Source organism: Myodes glareolus, chromosome 1 (assembly GCF_982192425.1).
Source record: "Myodes glareolus chromosome 1, mMyoGla1.1, whole genome shotgun sequence".
In the NCBI taxonomy this organism is placed as follows: domain Eukaryota; kingdom Metazoa; phylum Chordata; class Mammalia; order Rodentia; family Cricetidae; genus Myodes; species Myodes glareolus.
The window spans coordinates 90,816,073-90,831,455 of record NC_142026.1 but is presented as its reverse complement, the minus strand read 5'-3'; the positions used below and the strand labels follow the sequence as shown (position 1 = coordinate 90,831,455).

General features: G+C 48.6%; 1 protein-coding gene across 7 annotated transcripts in view; it reads left to right on the top strand.

Annotated features, from left to right (window-relative positions):
• Positions 1 to 15,383, top strand: part of Fyn (FYN proto-oncogene, Src family tyrosine kinase) — a 202,159-nt gene that overhangs the window by 174,706 nt on the left and 12,070 nt on the right. The gene's annotated exons all lie outside the window — the stretch shown is intronic.

Sequence of the window (15,383 nt, the reverse complement as noted above, 5' to 3'; positions counted from 1 at the left end):
AGGACTCAGCAGAGGGTGAGGCTCACTGGTGAGGTTCACTCGGCCAAAGCCGAGGCACCTGAGCCACTCTGCGCAGTAACTGGAATATACTGTAAGGTGGCGCTTTCAGAATGAATAGTAGCCATTCCACTCCTTTCTAGAGCATTCTCTTCCTAGTTCTCTTTCCTTTTTTTTTTTTTTTTCTTAATGCCAGTTCTTCCCTTCTTTTCTTTGACTCGGAACAGAAGTCTGATGAGTGATAAGGGAAATGTCAAACCGAGCCCCTGCCGAGTTACAGATACTGCCCAAATGTTGGGCATACTACTCCATGTTGGGCAAACAGCTCAGCTATTTGAATTCCTCCACCGTGACATGTCTTGTCCTGGAGCCTTATACCCACACAGCAAGCCGCCTCAGGGTCACGTGGAGTGGGAGCATGTACACAGACACACCCAGAGCCGGGCGGAGGGACACAAAAGAGGACTGTGTCTCTAAGAGGGCAATGCAGACATGAGTTTGGTGACACGCAGACATGAGTTTGGTGACACGCAGACATGAGTTTGGTGACATGCAGGTGTGAGTTTGGTGACATGCAGGCGTGAGTTTGGTGACATGCAGGCATGAGTTTGTGGCATGGGATACCAAGTGGCCCTGAGTGAATGTGAGCAGAGCCCTAGAATAAGTGAAGGTTGACAGCCTGAATTCTTGATTTAGAAAAGGACACCCTGAAGATTAAACTTAGGAAATGGCTCCAGCAGAAGCCAGGAACGTTCTTCTGTGTGTGAGAAAGTCTCAGTGGCAGGAGGAGCCCTGCAAGGCTGTTTTCTCATTCTTAACCAGACCTTGGACTCTGCGAAGTCTGTGGTTAGCACCCTTGATCCATCCCTAAGTGAGAAGGTGGCCGGGCCAGGAGCCACAGATGCTAACAGAGGTACTGCTGGAAGGGCTTGGGTGTGGAAGTCATGCGTCGTTCAGTAAGGTACCCAAAACTGCAGCCTTAGGTGACTGGCACCTCTCATGCCAGTTTCTGCTCTGGAACCCATCCAGGGCTCTCTCCCTTCCTACCCTTCCCCATCAGGGCTGCCTTTCTGCCCTGCCTCCCCCATCACATCCCAGCCACTGTCTGAACTCCTCTCCGAGGACTAGCCTTAATCCTTGATTTAGCATCTCCTTGACTCTATTTCCCAACAGACTCTATCCTTACCTCTTTGGACATGATTTCCTCTTTCTTTCCTTTTCCAGACTGGGCACTGGGGAGGGATAGGTGAGGATTAGATCAACTGGAATATGGAAGGAGATACGGACAGTCCACACTGCCTTGAAGCAGAGAACAAGGAAGGGCCAGGGAATGTGAGGAGCTGGAACTGCAGGACTTTCAAGGGAGAGGAAACAGACTCAGAAAGTTAGCAGAGGCATTTGTACAGAGGTCACGCAGCTCACACGTGGAAGAGCAGGATTTGGAACAGGCATGCTCTTGAACTCTGCCTACTGTCTCTCACCAAGAGCAGAGTGTAAAAATGGAGAGAATTAGTCATAAGTTCCGTTTCCCCCTCTTTTTTTTTTTTAATGGAAAAAGCCCTAAGGGGCAACCTCTCTAGCTCACATGTGTCGGGGGACTAGAGAGAGTCTCATTTTCCAGCCTTAGATAGCCCAGCTGTTCCTATAACTCCTCCACTGGGTCTGACCGGCCCTGGCCTTTCCACCGGATAGAAAGGTCCGGCATGTATTTGCCAATGTATTCTGCAGATGGCATGTGTGCTGCATGCCGACGTTCCTGCCGGGGATTAATCAGCTCCTCGAGACAGCTGGTCCATGTGCCTAATAATATTTGCAAGTTGGGTTTTATGTCACCCGCAGGCCACAGCCGTGCCGCATCTTGATTATGGGAGTGCAGGCGGTGTTCTGAGACACGTGCCAAATGTAGCTATTTTAGGACCGTGCATGACAATTGTTTGCAAAACAGTTGTGAGTTCCCCGTCTCAGGGTGCTCTGAAGTGTCTGTCACGATGCACCGACACGCCAGGCAGCAAGGTGTGACAGCACCGGGCACGGGCACCCCTGCAGTGTGGGACTCTGTTCCGGGTCTTGCCTGGGACGTTGCCTCCTACGAGCCCACACTCACCACCCACCTACTCTGGCTCCTGAGCAGAGCCTGCTGTCAAAGAGAGGCTCAAGACCAGGCGCAGCAGCCATGACCATAATCCTCCCCTGGCAGTATTCTAGAAGCAACTAGAATCATCAGGCATTCCTCATAGTTACTTGGACATCTCACAGTTAGAACCAGTTTCTGTTTAGTCAGAAGCTCAGCACTACATTCTGTCCATCTAGAGTCTCCAAAATAATCCATGTCAGGTATTTGAAAAGGAACTTGGCTGAAAGCCATTGTGAAGACACCCAGGCCACAGCAAAGGCTTGTACCTGCGTAGTCTCCGCTGCTCCTGAGGCTGAGGAGGAAAGGTCTCTTCACCCAGGAATTAGAGACTGGCCCGGGCAAAATAACAGGACTCTGACTTGAAAAAAGAAAGGAGGGAGAACACGATAGAGGAAGCCTAAGGGCACATAAGGGCCGGGGGCTAGCATGAGGAGAAACTCAGGAGCATCAGAGTCAGCCAGTGAAGCCCAACAATAACATCCACTGACCGGGGCCCGGGGCAAACCGTCTTATTCTTCTGTGGGCGGACTGCTTTTTTGAAGATGCGTCTTACCAGCTCTGTCTTTGCAGTTTCACCCAGCTCCCGCTGGTGGGAACCGTAATGTCACTGATTACCCCTTTTGTTTTGCCTTACACAGGACAGGACTTCAGGAGAATAAACAAATGGGTAGGTTTCCGCCGCCCTGGAAAGACCCAGTTACCGTGCAGGGCAAAGGAAGAGCGGTGGGTGATGGTTAGGGCAGAGCTGGCAGCAGCAGCAATGAGAGGACATCTGGGCGTCTTAACTTCAGAGAGGGAGCATGAGCTTGAGTTGGGATTTACTGTGCTGGCGCGTCTAAACCCAGAGAGGCCCGCTGGGGCTTCCTCACCTGCGCCACTGCCATAGCTAGGTGCTCTAGCTCTCACCTCCCCAGGGCTCCGCTGACAGGCACCTCCCTCTCCCTGTTCCCTGGATCCTTCCAGAAGTTACCACAGCCCCCACCTGGGCCCAGGGCAGGGAGACACACCTCTCTCTCCCCTGTCACAGCCCCTGGGCCATCTGTTCCTTCTCACAGAAAATGAGAATTCTCCACAGACTTTTTCTTCCAAGCTCTCAAGCTGCTGAGGACTTGCTAATGTTGACTTGAACCTCGCACACTCAGGTAGACCTGGCTTGTGTTTAGCGGTGACTTGCTCTTGTGGACGTGATTTTTTTTTAATTTACATTATCCAGTAAAATGAACAAATCTGGCATGCAATTGACTCTATTTTTGCATGTGTACGTAGTCCTGAAGCCCCCTCATAGAGGAAGATAGACCTGACTATGGAGGCTATTTCATTCCAGCCCCCCAGAGAGGGCTCTGTTTTCTGTCACTGCGGATTCATTCTGCCTGTGTGGGAATTCCTGGAGTGGGACTCCACAGACCCGTTTTTTTTTCAGTAACCTATCACTTCTAGGAACAGCGTCGTCTAGCCATGACATCCTGTTTGGTCTGCCCTCATTCCATGACTATGTCGTAATGCTATTGTTTCCTGTGGCGGTTCCTAGCTTCTCACAGCAGACTAATATTCCACTGGACTGAGCACACACCACAGCTGACCCATCCCTGTACTCAGGAACAGTGGCGCTGATTGCACCTGCGACCATTACAGATGAGGCTGCTGGGTAGGAAACACCCACCCCCATCTCCCGGGTGGTTGCCCTGTTGGAAAGGCTGGTCGTGGCAGGCCTAGACTGGCAGTGGCAGTTACTGCCTCACAGATTTAAAGGGCAATGAAGGTGTATCACTTACATGGGTTAGAAGTCAGCACCCCCAGGATTAAGCCACCTCTGTCACTGACGAGCAGATATCCTCAAGCAAACCAGCAGCTACCGTTTGAGCCTCCTTTTTGTCCTCTGTAAAATAGTAATAGTAACCATAGTAACCACCTCACATGAGTAGTATGAGAATGAAGCAAGCAATATATAAAAATGCTTTGAGGGTGGTAAATACGAAGAATTATTTTATAACCTTAACTCTCAGCGATTGACATGTTTTCCATAGAAAAGATTTTTATTAAACAATACTTTAAGGAGAAAAACAGTAATCAATAAAAGAAAGGAACTTGTAAGACCATACATACACACACACACATATATGCACACACATGCACACACACAGACAAATGGATAATAGACAGACAGATAAATATGGCAGTGTGTGTGTGTGTGTTTGTGTGTGTGTGTGTGTGTGTGTACCTAAGCATTTATCACCTAAGCCAGTCTGTTTTATCTAGACAGTCAGCATTCTGGTTCCGTCCATGTGTCCCACAAGACCATCTGTTCTGAACTTAACTGCCACTCAACTAGCCTCTGCCATCCCAGTGTCTTGTACAGACCTTCATCCTCTCCTCCTGTTAGGACCTCTCCATGGTTGGCTGTGATGGTGCACACCTTTCATCCCAGCATCCCAACACTAGGAAGACAGAGGCAGGAAAAACTCTCTGAGTTTGAGGCCAACCTTACATACATAGTGAGTTCCAGGACAGCCAGGGCTATGTATAAAGACTATCTCAAAAACAAAAACAAAAAAGCAAAGACCAGAACTATCCATGACCCCAAGATCCAGGCATACATGTTTTTTTTTATCCATACACACACACACACACATACACACACACACACACACACACACACACACACACACACACACATACACACACAAGCTTGTCGTGTTTGATGTCAGGTGGACATGCTCAGCAGCGTCACACATCAGCACACCTGCACATGGATGCTTACATTCATGGACCTGGGCAGCACTTCCGGACATCACTAAAACAGGTCTTGCTGCTCCTTTGTGGGGATGCTGGCCTCTTGAACACAGAGCACACACAGTGTCACCATTGGTGTGTAGCAGTGGAAACAGCTGTGGTCACCTCCTCCTCACTCTTCTCAAACATGTTTTTCTGCTCACTAACAGTGTACACAGGGCTTCCAGGAAATCAAGTGCTGTAATTGCTGCAAGAACCCCCAGAAAGGGTGAGCTGTTCCGTTGGCATTGGCGGCACACTATGCACTTGTCTTTGGGGAATCTGGGTGGGCCTGTGTTAGATGCTAACTCTACCTTCGACCGGGTCTTAGGCTTCTCTGAGCCCCTGTGTCCTCACCTCTGAGCCACCTGTCATGTAACTGTTCGGGTAGAAACGACAGAAGCTATCTGGTCTCCTTACTTCTCATCCTTCCCCCACAACACTTCCCTTCCCCAGTCCTCTTTCCTTCTTTCTTCGTGTTCCCTGCTTCGCTCCCAAAAGCTGGCAAGGCCTGAGCCAGCTAAGAGCACGCCCTATGAAGTCATGTTATCATAGTATGAATCCTGGCATCACTTCTGATCTGCTCTGGAACCTTGGATAAGTTACCCTGAGCCCATCTTCTTTTGAAAACAGGTAGAATTGTCAGCACAGTCTGGGAATAGACAGGAAGCACCTACCACGAAGGACTTGGTGCAGTTGGCAGTAGCATTGACAACCGTAGTTGTGCAGTTGACTCTGTAGATGCAAATAGCCGTACTCAGCATGCCCACACACAGACAGTACATTCAACCCATGATGCACTGGACCTGCCTCCTGCCAAGACTCCTCCGACATTTGAGTCCACATGAAGAACATCAGCATAGGGTTTCTCTGTGACTTTGGTTGGCCGGTTGGTTTGTTCTAAAACAGTAACCAGATGATCACCTAGGAAGTAGATGTCAAGACAGTGTCGTCTTTGAGTCTGTGGACTATATGAACAAAACAGGGGCATTGAGAACTTTGGACAAGACCATTGGGTTTTGTGTATTAAGTAGGAGAAGAAAAATGTGTCTGTTCAAATACTCCCAGTATTGAGAATTTAAATTGAATAGATTATTGTCTGGAGTAAAATTCACATATAAATTAGACTACAAAGAATTCATAATTGTTACAGTTTTCATGTTCATTATTTCACGTTAAGAATTGTTACTGCATAAATTAACACATTCTTTCTTGGAGAACATATTTTAGAAAGATTTGTTACTTTAATAACTCTCTGTGTATTAGAAATCCCAGATGCCCATGCTAATTAAATATAATCAGATTTTGGATTCAAAAAGCACAGTAGCCATTTAGCACAAACAAGCAGGCAACTAGGTTGACAAACACAGCCAGGAACGACTGGGTCCCTGTTTCTTTTAGGTTTCCAGTTTCACAATGCAGAACCGTGATTTCAATTCCTGTCCTTCCTTTGTTACAATGACTGGGGATTATTAGACTCGGGCTCCCGCGTTCCAGCTCAAGAGCTCCTGCAGAATTATTAATCAGCTGCGTGAGAGGCCCCTGTAATCCAGTGGCAGATCAAGGCTGATCCCACCATGAGATGCCCTCCCTCTGCTCCCTTCAGCCTGTGAATTCCTTGTTCTCTGTCAACAACAGCATCGCCATCCCCACACTGTGTGCTGTGACCTGAACAGCAAATGTCAGCAGAGAGAGGCGGTGGGGAGGGCTCAGAGCCCTGTTAATTGTTGAGTTTAATTCTTCCCTTGCTGGAAAAGTGGATCATCTGGTAACAAAAAGCAAACCTCCTCCTGATGCAAGCCATTGTTTTCGAACACTAGGCAGAAAACTCACTTGTCCTCCAGCCGAGCCATGAAAAGCCACAGTGAAATGACCAGGCCACACCACCCCCAAGCCCACGTGGGCAGTTTATCATCCCCCAGAGCTGCCAGAGGCCATGTGCTGATCCTGGTGAGCAGAACCGAGCCAAGCTGCCTCCATGAGCCTTCCTGAGCAGAGTTTGGCACACCTCTGTCAGCAGGCAGGAGTCGCCTTCATTTGTATTCTGCCTCCTCAGTCTGTAGGCTTCTTCCACCAGCCTTCCTGGGAGGGTCTGCTTTGTTTATCTGCTGAAGCTTCAGCCCAGATTAGTAGTCAGGGGAGCAGGTCGGATGCTGGGAAAGGAGACAGAGAACTGTTGGGAGCGTCGTTCCCTCCTAGCAAAAATGCGTTGAAAGCCGGAGGAAATGAAAGAAAGGGGACTTTAAATCATCCTTTTCTCCCCAGTTCCTTTTAAGATTAAAAATGCTTGCGGAGTGGGGGAGAACTGATTTCTGCCAATCACATCCTTAGACAGCTCTCGGAGTTGGCCCAGAGAATGCAGATGGGCCTGACGCCAGCACAGGTCACCAGAGCCGGCTCTCTGAGCACCTCCCTCTATCTGCCCAACCTAGGGTAGCCCCGCCTCGTTCTAACAAGGGCATCTCCCTTCCCTTTGTGCTGTTCTGGGCAGGGCTGCCGGGCAGTTGTTTGTGAATGGTCAGGAGCAAGTCCTTGGTCTGCGCAGCCCATGTTCCTGGGTGATCATCAGTAAGGGAGCAGATGGCCACCCTCTGTGATTTTAAAGTGTGTAAATAGGAACCGCAGGCTGCCATCAAACATCAGAAATGTCTTTTGGCTTCCTTATTGTGCTCTGCTGGCAGAAGGGACCTTGTTTGCATCATCTGGATAACTGGGGACAGTCGGGGCACGTGCAGACTGCCTGCAGCGTCAAGCCTTTTTCTCCTTACTGAAGGAGGGTGCTGGGCCCAGCACACTGGTCTCCCTTGGGTCCCAAAGGCATAGACTGCCAGATGGAAAGCAGGGGAGTTTTAAAAGCCACCTGAAGTTGTGCTTTCCTCCCATGCCTCCCCTCTTCCTGGGCTTCTTCCTAGACTCACAACCAGGCCAGCATGATGATCCTGTCCCAGGCTGTGTCCCCAAACCATTGCTGTCCACACTGCCTAGCCCGGTGTGGCCGGTGTGGCCCGGCGTGGCTTGGCGTAGCCTGGCGTGGCCTGGGCCCCTCTGAAGGTGGCTAAATCTGTGCTCCACTACATTCTTAGCCTAGTGATGGGCCCGCCAAGATTCCTCTCTACCTCTGCTCGCTGTTCAGCTTTCCCGGGAGTTTGCTCTCTGTTTCAGCCTACATGGTTTTTGCCATGGGTTTATTCCAACCAGACCTCGGATCTGTGCCTGATTAATCAGCCCATTGCTTTGCAGCATGCTCAGGCCCAGCTCCTGGCCCTTGGCTCTCTTGGTTTCACTTTTCCCTCTTCTCCCAATGTCCCTGGTGAGACAGGACTCTTCCTTAATCCTCGTCACCTTGTCAGACTCCCTACCCATTGGCATGATGAAACTTCGAAGGGGATAATAATGTAATAATAATATACCAATCCATTGTGCCCCTGGGTTTTCATTTATTCTTATTCTAAAAACGTGATGCTGAGCTCTTACAAGCTTAAAGTGGACATTTTAGCAGATATGTTACCGGGGTAACTGGAAACACGCCGTTTATTACTGCAGAGGCATTTGAGCAATTTGCATGTCACCCCTTGGCCTGGTGTGAGAATTGCGAGTTTTCTTCTGCCAAGTTTCTCCAGGTTTGAAATTATTGCTGTATTTGAATCAGCACAGAGTTCCAGGCTGGGTCCTAACACGGGATGTCCTGGCTCACTCTCCTTGCTTTCTCCCTCATGGAGTCAGCTTCCTGTTACTGGCAGGGTGACTTTACAGCCAGAGGCCTACGCGTTACTTAATATTGTATGTATTGATTTGCGAAGTTTGTGGCTTCATCGTTAAACAGGCTTCAGATGGCTTTTTGGTTTAGAAAAGCAGGATGTGTTGTTGAAGCTGATGCTCCTCCTCCTAGGAAATGTCGTTGGGCGCAGACCATGTTGTACGGGGTCGATCTGGCATCCTTTGCCCTGCACTGGCTGTACTTCCTCCACTGGCCCTGTTCTTTAGCTGGAGGAGATGCTCTCCCTGAGACCATGCAGTGGAGTTGGCACTAGAAACAGCCAGTGCTAGTGACGTGTGGTGGCGCCTCAGGCTTGTGCTGGGAAAGCCACGGGTCACACTGCATCCCTGCTCTGTTGCCGCCTCTCCGCCATCCTCATCCTCAGTTCACTTCACCTCCTGAGCCATCTTCTTCAAGCCAGTGCCACCTTTTAGCTCTCTGTAAGTTTAAACTAGGAGCCGTATTCCTTCAGCTGTCTAGAAAACTCCTACAGGCGGTGCCCTACTCCTGAAGACCTCAGCGCGCCTCCCACTGTGCTTGGGGACCGAGTGGACACTCGGGAAATTCTCAGTGGTTGATGGATGAATGTGGGGGTGTTCTTCATCTTCTTCCTCTCGTGGAGTCTCGAGGGTCGCCGATGCTGAGGGCCTTTGTCAGTGCAGCTGAGTGCCATGCTCATCCATCCAAACACAGGGGTAGCTGCGCTCTCTTAGCTGTGCCCAGGCTCCAGACACTGCCCCCTTTATACCTACTCCATCCCATGCTACAGACCAAAGCCTGACTTGGGCTGTAGGGCTGAGAGTCCAGATCTGCCTGACTCCGAAGCTTCTTTTTTTTTTCTTCCATTAAATTGACTCTATAACAATTTCATTAATATCTATTGAAGCTTCTTTCTGAATGGCCTTTTTTGCCCTTCTAAATAGACTGGCTCGCTCAGTCCCGGCTCAGCCCATCATTGAGTTTGCTGCCACTATCACTTCAGAGCATTCTCTCGGTTTCCCGACTCTTCCTTTCCCTTCCTGCAGAAGGGTGACTCAGGAGAAAAGGTATCTGCAGTGTGGCGTGAGCCTTAAAACACCACTGTCATCGTCTTGAAGCAGCCAAGTCAAGACCCTGTTCTGTCTGAGGCAGGAGTGGAAGGCAGGCTTCCTGACTGGCCACTTGGCATGCAGCAGTTCCTTCAGCTAGTCTGTGACCTGGAGTTGGCATGGGCCATCCTGTTGTCAGTCTGGCCAGTCTTCCAGCTTTCTCTTAGAGCTGAGAGCACTGAGTCAGGTAGGCTGAGAGTATTGTGTTAGTGAGTGCGTTCCCAGCGTGGACCAGCAGTGAAACACTGTAGCTGCAATGTCAGTGCTTTCTCTGTGGTCTTTAAAAGGCTCTGTCTAAGAAGATAGCATCTTTGGCCATTGGGTGTTGGATGAATCACTGCTCACAATGGTCTTTTTTTTTTTCTGTTAGCACATCTGTTCAACAGCTGTGGTCTAACAGGGTTAGTGAAAGTACTGGAGAACAGTGTGAGTGCAGACTATGCCATCCTTAGAAGATCAGCTTTGTGCTAAGAGCTACACACTCCAGGCAGAGCGCCACACAGTGCCAGAGTGCTCTGCCTCTGGAGCCAGGCCCCTTCCACCCAGATCCCACTTCCATCCTTTACACATGTGATTCATGTGTCAGACACATGGCACCCTTAGCAAGTACCCATGATCTGTTCAGTGATGCTAGGAGTCGTGTTGCCCAGCCTTACATTGTTGCTTCTGACCAGGCTCATCCCAAAAGATTCAGGAAGGGTGGAAAGAGGATGTTGTCGCTAGGCAAGTGGATGGAAGGAAAGATAGCATTTGAAGCCAGCTAATACAACAGAAGGAAGTGTAATCACGACAGGTGTGGGGTACCTGTTACAGAAAGGCCAAGCAAACTGAACTGGATTAAATGTATGCTTGCAATGGGGAGAACCAGAGTTGAAGAGATACGTGGGTCCTGGGGACCAGATGGTGGATTTTGATTCAGTTCAGCAGGGACCTCCTGTGTGGTGAAAGAAGGTGGGACTGAAAGCTGTAGTTTAAAAGGATTTAACCGGAAGGGCTCTCAGCTGAGGCTCGGTACCAGGGCAAGAGGGCTTAGCAGACGTGGTGGCTGGAGTCTGGCTTTGGCGGTGAGTTTAAGCAGGAGAGAGCGGTTTTGAGAACCATGCCAAAGAGCAAAGCAAGAGGCTACATCAACAGCAAGATGATGAATTAGATCGAGAAATAGCAAGAAGGGAAAATGTCCCAGCTACCCTTGGTTTTCTGTTCCAAAGCCTGGCAACATAGTGACCGACCCCCAGAAGGTGGAGGGTAAAACACAGAACCAAACCGAGGGGATTCTGTTTGTGTCATAGAATCGCAAAGTAAGAATTGAGAATTAACTTATAACTCAGTCATTTGTTGAAATTTCCTGCCTACTTCAGGAATCTCTAGCAATCTCACATGCACTGAGATATAAGACACTGAGTGAACGGCAAACTCAGCCTACAGTTGCTGTATTTCCTGTAAATCCGGGACCACCTAGAAACCTTGTCACGTTGATATTTGGAAACAAAGACCCAAGAATCCAAATAAGAAACATCTGAATGCACCCACCCCCTCCCACAGACAGCAGGCCACATTGGTAACAAGAGAGGGAGATTTCCAAAGGAATAACAGAAAGGAGAGCGCGGGTCTCAGGGCTCTGCGCGCGGGTCTCAGGGCTCTGCAACACTGGTTAGACCGTAAGCAAGGAGCAGGGGACACTGGGGACCAACGAAAGACAGAGGCAGGAAGGAGGCTGCATTTGCTGCCCTGAGGAGAATGGGGTGCTCTCTGTGGGGAAACTCTAGACCTGCTTATGGTGGGAAGGAGCGAGCAGGCCACTTCAGCAGTGGTGAGGTGGGGGTGGTTGTTCTTACGGGCAAACTTGGATAATTGAATAGAACCCACACTTTCCTGTCTCTGACTTAAAGCATAGGTGATTATCAACCCCGCTTCAGATGAAAAGGGCGAGCACCCCTGAAACTGGAAATGACTGCTGCCCACTTTGCCTTACTGGACCACTCCGAGCCTCTTGTGCCCTGTCTGTCTGCTAATAAAACCGCTGCCCGTCGCAGCAGCATCTGGTGAACTGGCCCCACGTTCTTATCAAAGCAGAGCTGGGGCACTCTCTCCATCCCAGATTCACTCCGAGCACCCTGTCTTTAAGGGTTTTTAACTTTCACTGGTGTGTGGCAGGTGCTTTTCTGTTGTAGTTAGCAGTTGTCAGGCCTTAAACAGCTATCCAGATGCTGACACCAGGAACAAGGGGAAGATGTCCCAGAGGTACGAGACCAAATCAGTTGCCTGTAAGAAACCATGGCTAGTCAGCGTGAAGTGGGGGAGGGAGCGCTGGACGCCTAATCCACTGCCCAGCTTCTCTGTGATCCGGTTGGTTCTCTCAGGAGTCGTCTGTTCAACAGACATCCCAGGCTCTGAGCTGGAGACAGTCGTCCAGACGACATACCCAGCCCTCAGGGCAGCACCGCTGTCAAGAGGTGACACTTCTGACAGCCCATGCATTCATCAGACTTTAAGCCGTGACAACTCCAAACCCAGGTTGCTGTGGCAGCCTGGAGCTGGGGACCTGTCCAAGTGTTAGTGGTGAGGTGGAGGTTCTTTGGGCAAGTAGCCAAGGGCAGAAAAGCAGGGGTTAGCCACAGGGTGGCAGTGGATGCGACTTCTTCTGTCTTGCCTCCGTCTAAGTCTCTTCAGTTCTTCTCTAACTTGACCCAAGTTAGACACTTTTTGTACCCGGAGCCTTGTGGACTGTTGGGTGACATTAGCAGATGGCCTTGGACGCGGGATTCTCAGACGCGGGTTTCACACCGTGCATCCTGTACAGCCGTCTGCAGAGACACCAGGCAGAGGCAATTGACTAACAGCCTCCCTCAGAACTACACTCTGGGCCAGTAACTTTGTACTCTCTGGAGGCAGGAAGCCAAGCCAGGAGGAAGCGGAAGTAATGAGACAAGCAGGAAGTGAGCATGGATTAGTTCTTTTTGTTAGTAGCTTGTCATTGCTGGAATCGAACCTTTTGGCTTCCTTGGAAAAGAAAATGTTATCTTTAAAGAAATTTCTGGGGAAAACAAAAGCAAAACAGAAGGTGGTAGCACACACCTTTAATCCTACCACATGGAAGCAGAGGCAGGCAAGTCTCTGAGTTCAAGACCAGTCTGGGCTCCATTGTGATCTGGACAGCCAGAGATAGACAGAGAAGCCCTGTCTCAGAAAACAGGCAAACAAACAAAAAATCTGTTGGGGCTGGAGAGATGGTTCAACATTTAAGTTAACTGAAGACCTGAGTTCTGTTTTCAGCCTCCATGATTCCATGCCCTCCTCTGGCTTCAGAGGGCACCAGCACATTAGTGGTACAGACACACACAAATAGAATAAGCCTTATTATGTTTCTGTTGAAGGTAGTGGCTAAGAATTTGGAAAAAGACATTCTTTTTTTTTTTTTCTTAACCCATCCAACTACCTGTTGCTTGGTGTGGAAAGTGTGTCTCTTGCAGAGAAAGAATGCAAAATGAATGTGTGTAAGTCCCTCTGATCCTTCAAAGTTCATACCTACAGATCCATCGGTGTCCTGTCAAAGATCCATTAGATTATATAGACTTGGTTCTTTTTTTTTTTCAAAATATTTATTTATTTGCTTATTGTATATACAGTATTCTTTCTTCAGTCCAGAAGAGGGCACCAGGCCTCATTACAGATGGTTGTGAGCCACCATGTGGTTGCTGGGAATTGAACTCAGGACCTTTGGAAGAGCAGGCAATGCTCTTAACCTCTGAGCCATCTCTCCAGCCCCCAGACTTAGTTCTTTTATGCAAAAGTTTGCTTATTGTTATCTTTACTGTTCCTATAAAATGAGAAAATAGTAAAGCAGACTAGTGTAGTGTAGCTGGGTGATATATTTACTTTTTAAAACCGGAAATCATAAACATAATCTTCGAGAAAATCCAAGTGGAAGCCTGATGTGGTGGCCCACATCGCTAAGCCCAGCGCATGGGCAGTAGCAGCAAGGAAGACCAGGAGCTGAAGTCTCTCTCCAGGAAGGGAGACCAAAAGAGCTCCACCCAAATTGTGCATAGTTTACTTCCAGGACTCCGCACTCAGCCAGTATCACATGAGTCCAAGGAACACAGAGGGCTTTTTTCCTGCTGATAGGGAACAGGAGTTTATCACACACCAGAGTAAAATGGTTCTGTCATACTTTAGACATGGTCAGACTTCAAAGGAGATGGTCTAAGTTAGGATGACTTTAATGTGGCTTCATTTATTGTAAATAAGAGAATTTGAACTAATATTTGGTCCAGGGCAGTCTGCTCTTGACACTGAAGAAGACTGTCACCCTGACTCCAGTGCCTAAGAGTCCACGCTGCGTGGACAGAACGCCCAAGGACAGAAAGCTATCTGAAGAATGCTTTGAAAGAAACTTTAAAACAAAATGACTGCCCAGAGAACCCCAGATCGTGCAGGCAATTGCCAGCACTTAGGAGAAGATGGAAGCAAATAGACTTTAAACATAATGTTCAGGAGCAGAACTGCTTGCCTGCTCCGGTGCTAACGTGAGATATCATGGAGGGAAATCGTAGGATTCTTTTCAATTTTGATATCACACTAGCATAAAAGAGATGGAGAAGAAAACTGCATTGCTGGAAAATGCCAGGGTATATTTGCTAAAGTTGTTATCGTGTGCTGTATTTAAAACAAAAACGTAATTGCTGTAATTTATCACGTTTGGCTATGAAAACCTCCATCACTTAAAGATTTTAATCATTTGCTACTTTTGCACAGTGACTTTTCATAGATGACGCTGTGGAAATTCTGATTTTTATCAGCCTTTGTATGCTTTCCAGGGGCTCCTAAGCATAATTAGCATGCCTTAAGCATATCTCTGTTTGCATAGCTAATGCAAAATCCTTATGTTCTTCCTGTGGTCTGTTCAAGAAATGTCCAGAGCTGCTTTACAGTTACTGGTCCTCCCGTAAAAACACAGGCTGCTGGGTCCATCTTCCCTGTCCACACATTTTAGCAACATGATGAGCAGGGCGGGCCCCCACCTTTCCTTTAGATGTGGAGAAAAGAGGATTCTCCACAGCTCAGAGAGACATTTTAAAGATGCAATCTACTGCCTTTGGCATGTTTGCCACTTGACCCTAAGAAGTCAGATTCGTAGGACCATCATCACAGCGAGCCGTATCTTACAAGTCCTTCGGTTGAACCGTCTCTGACTGGCAGGAGGAAGGTGGCATGCGGTGCAGCATAAAACACTGTGCAGGGCTGAAGACGGCTGCTACTGAGAGAGAGAGGAGAGAAATCAGCCACTGATGGGATCGCTGCTCTGTGATCATTGCTCTGGGGGAGGGAGCATGGAGGAAACTGAGGAAATACAGCCCATTTCACTGTAATAGGCATGCTACATCCATTCACCTCTGCCCTAGAGAAGCTGGAACTTTTGTAGCTTTGTGGCACCTCATAAGGTCAGTCTATAGTTTTAGATACCAGAGGGCACAGGAGAACAGCAGGATCTAAAATCCTGTATGTTTTATTAAAACATAGCATTATTTTGAATACATATGGTCTTAGTGTTCTATTGCTGTGAGGGACACCGTGACTATGACAACTATAAAGAAAATATTTAATTGGGGCTTGCTTATGGTTTCAGAGGTTTAGTTCA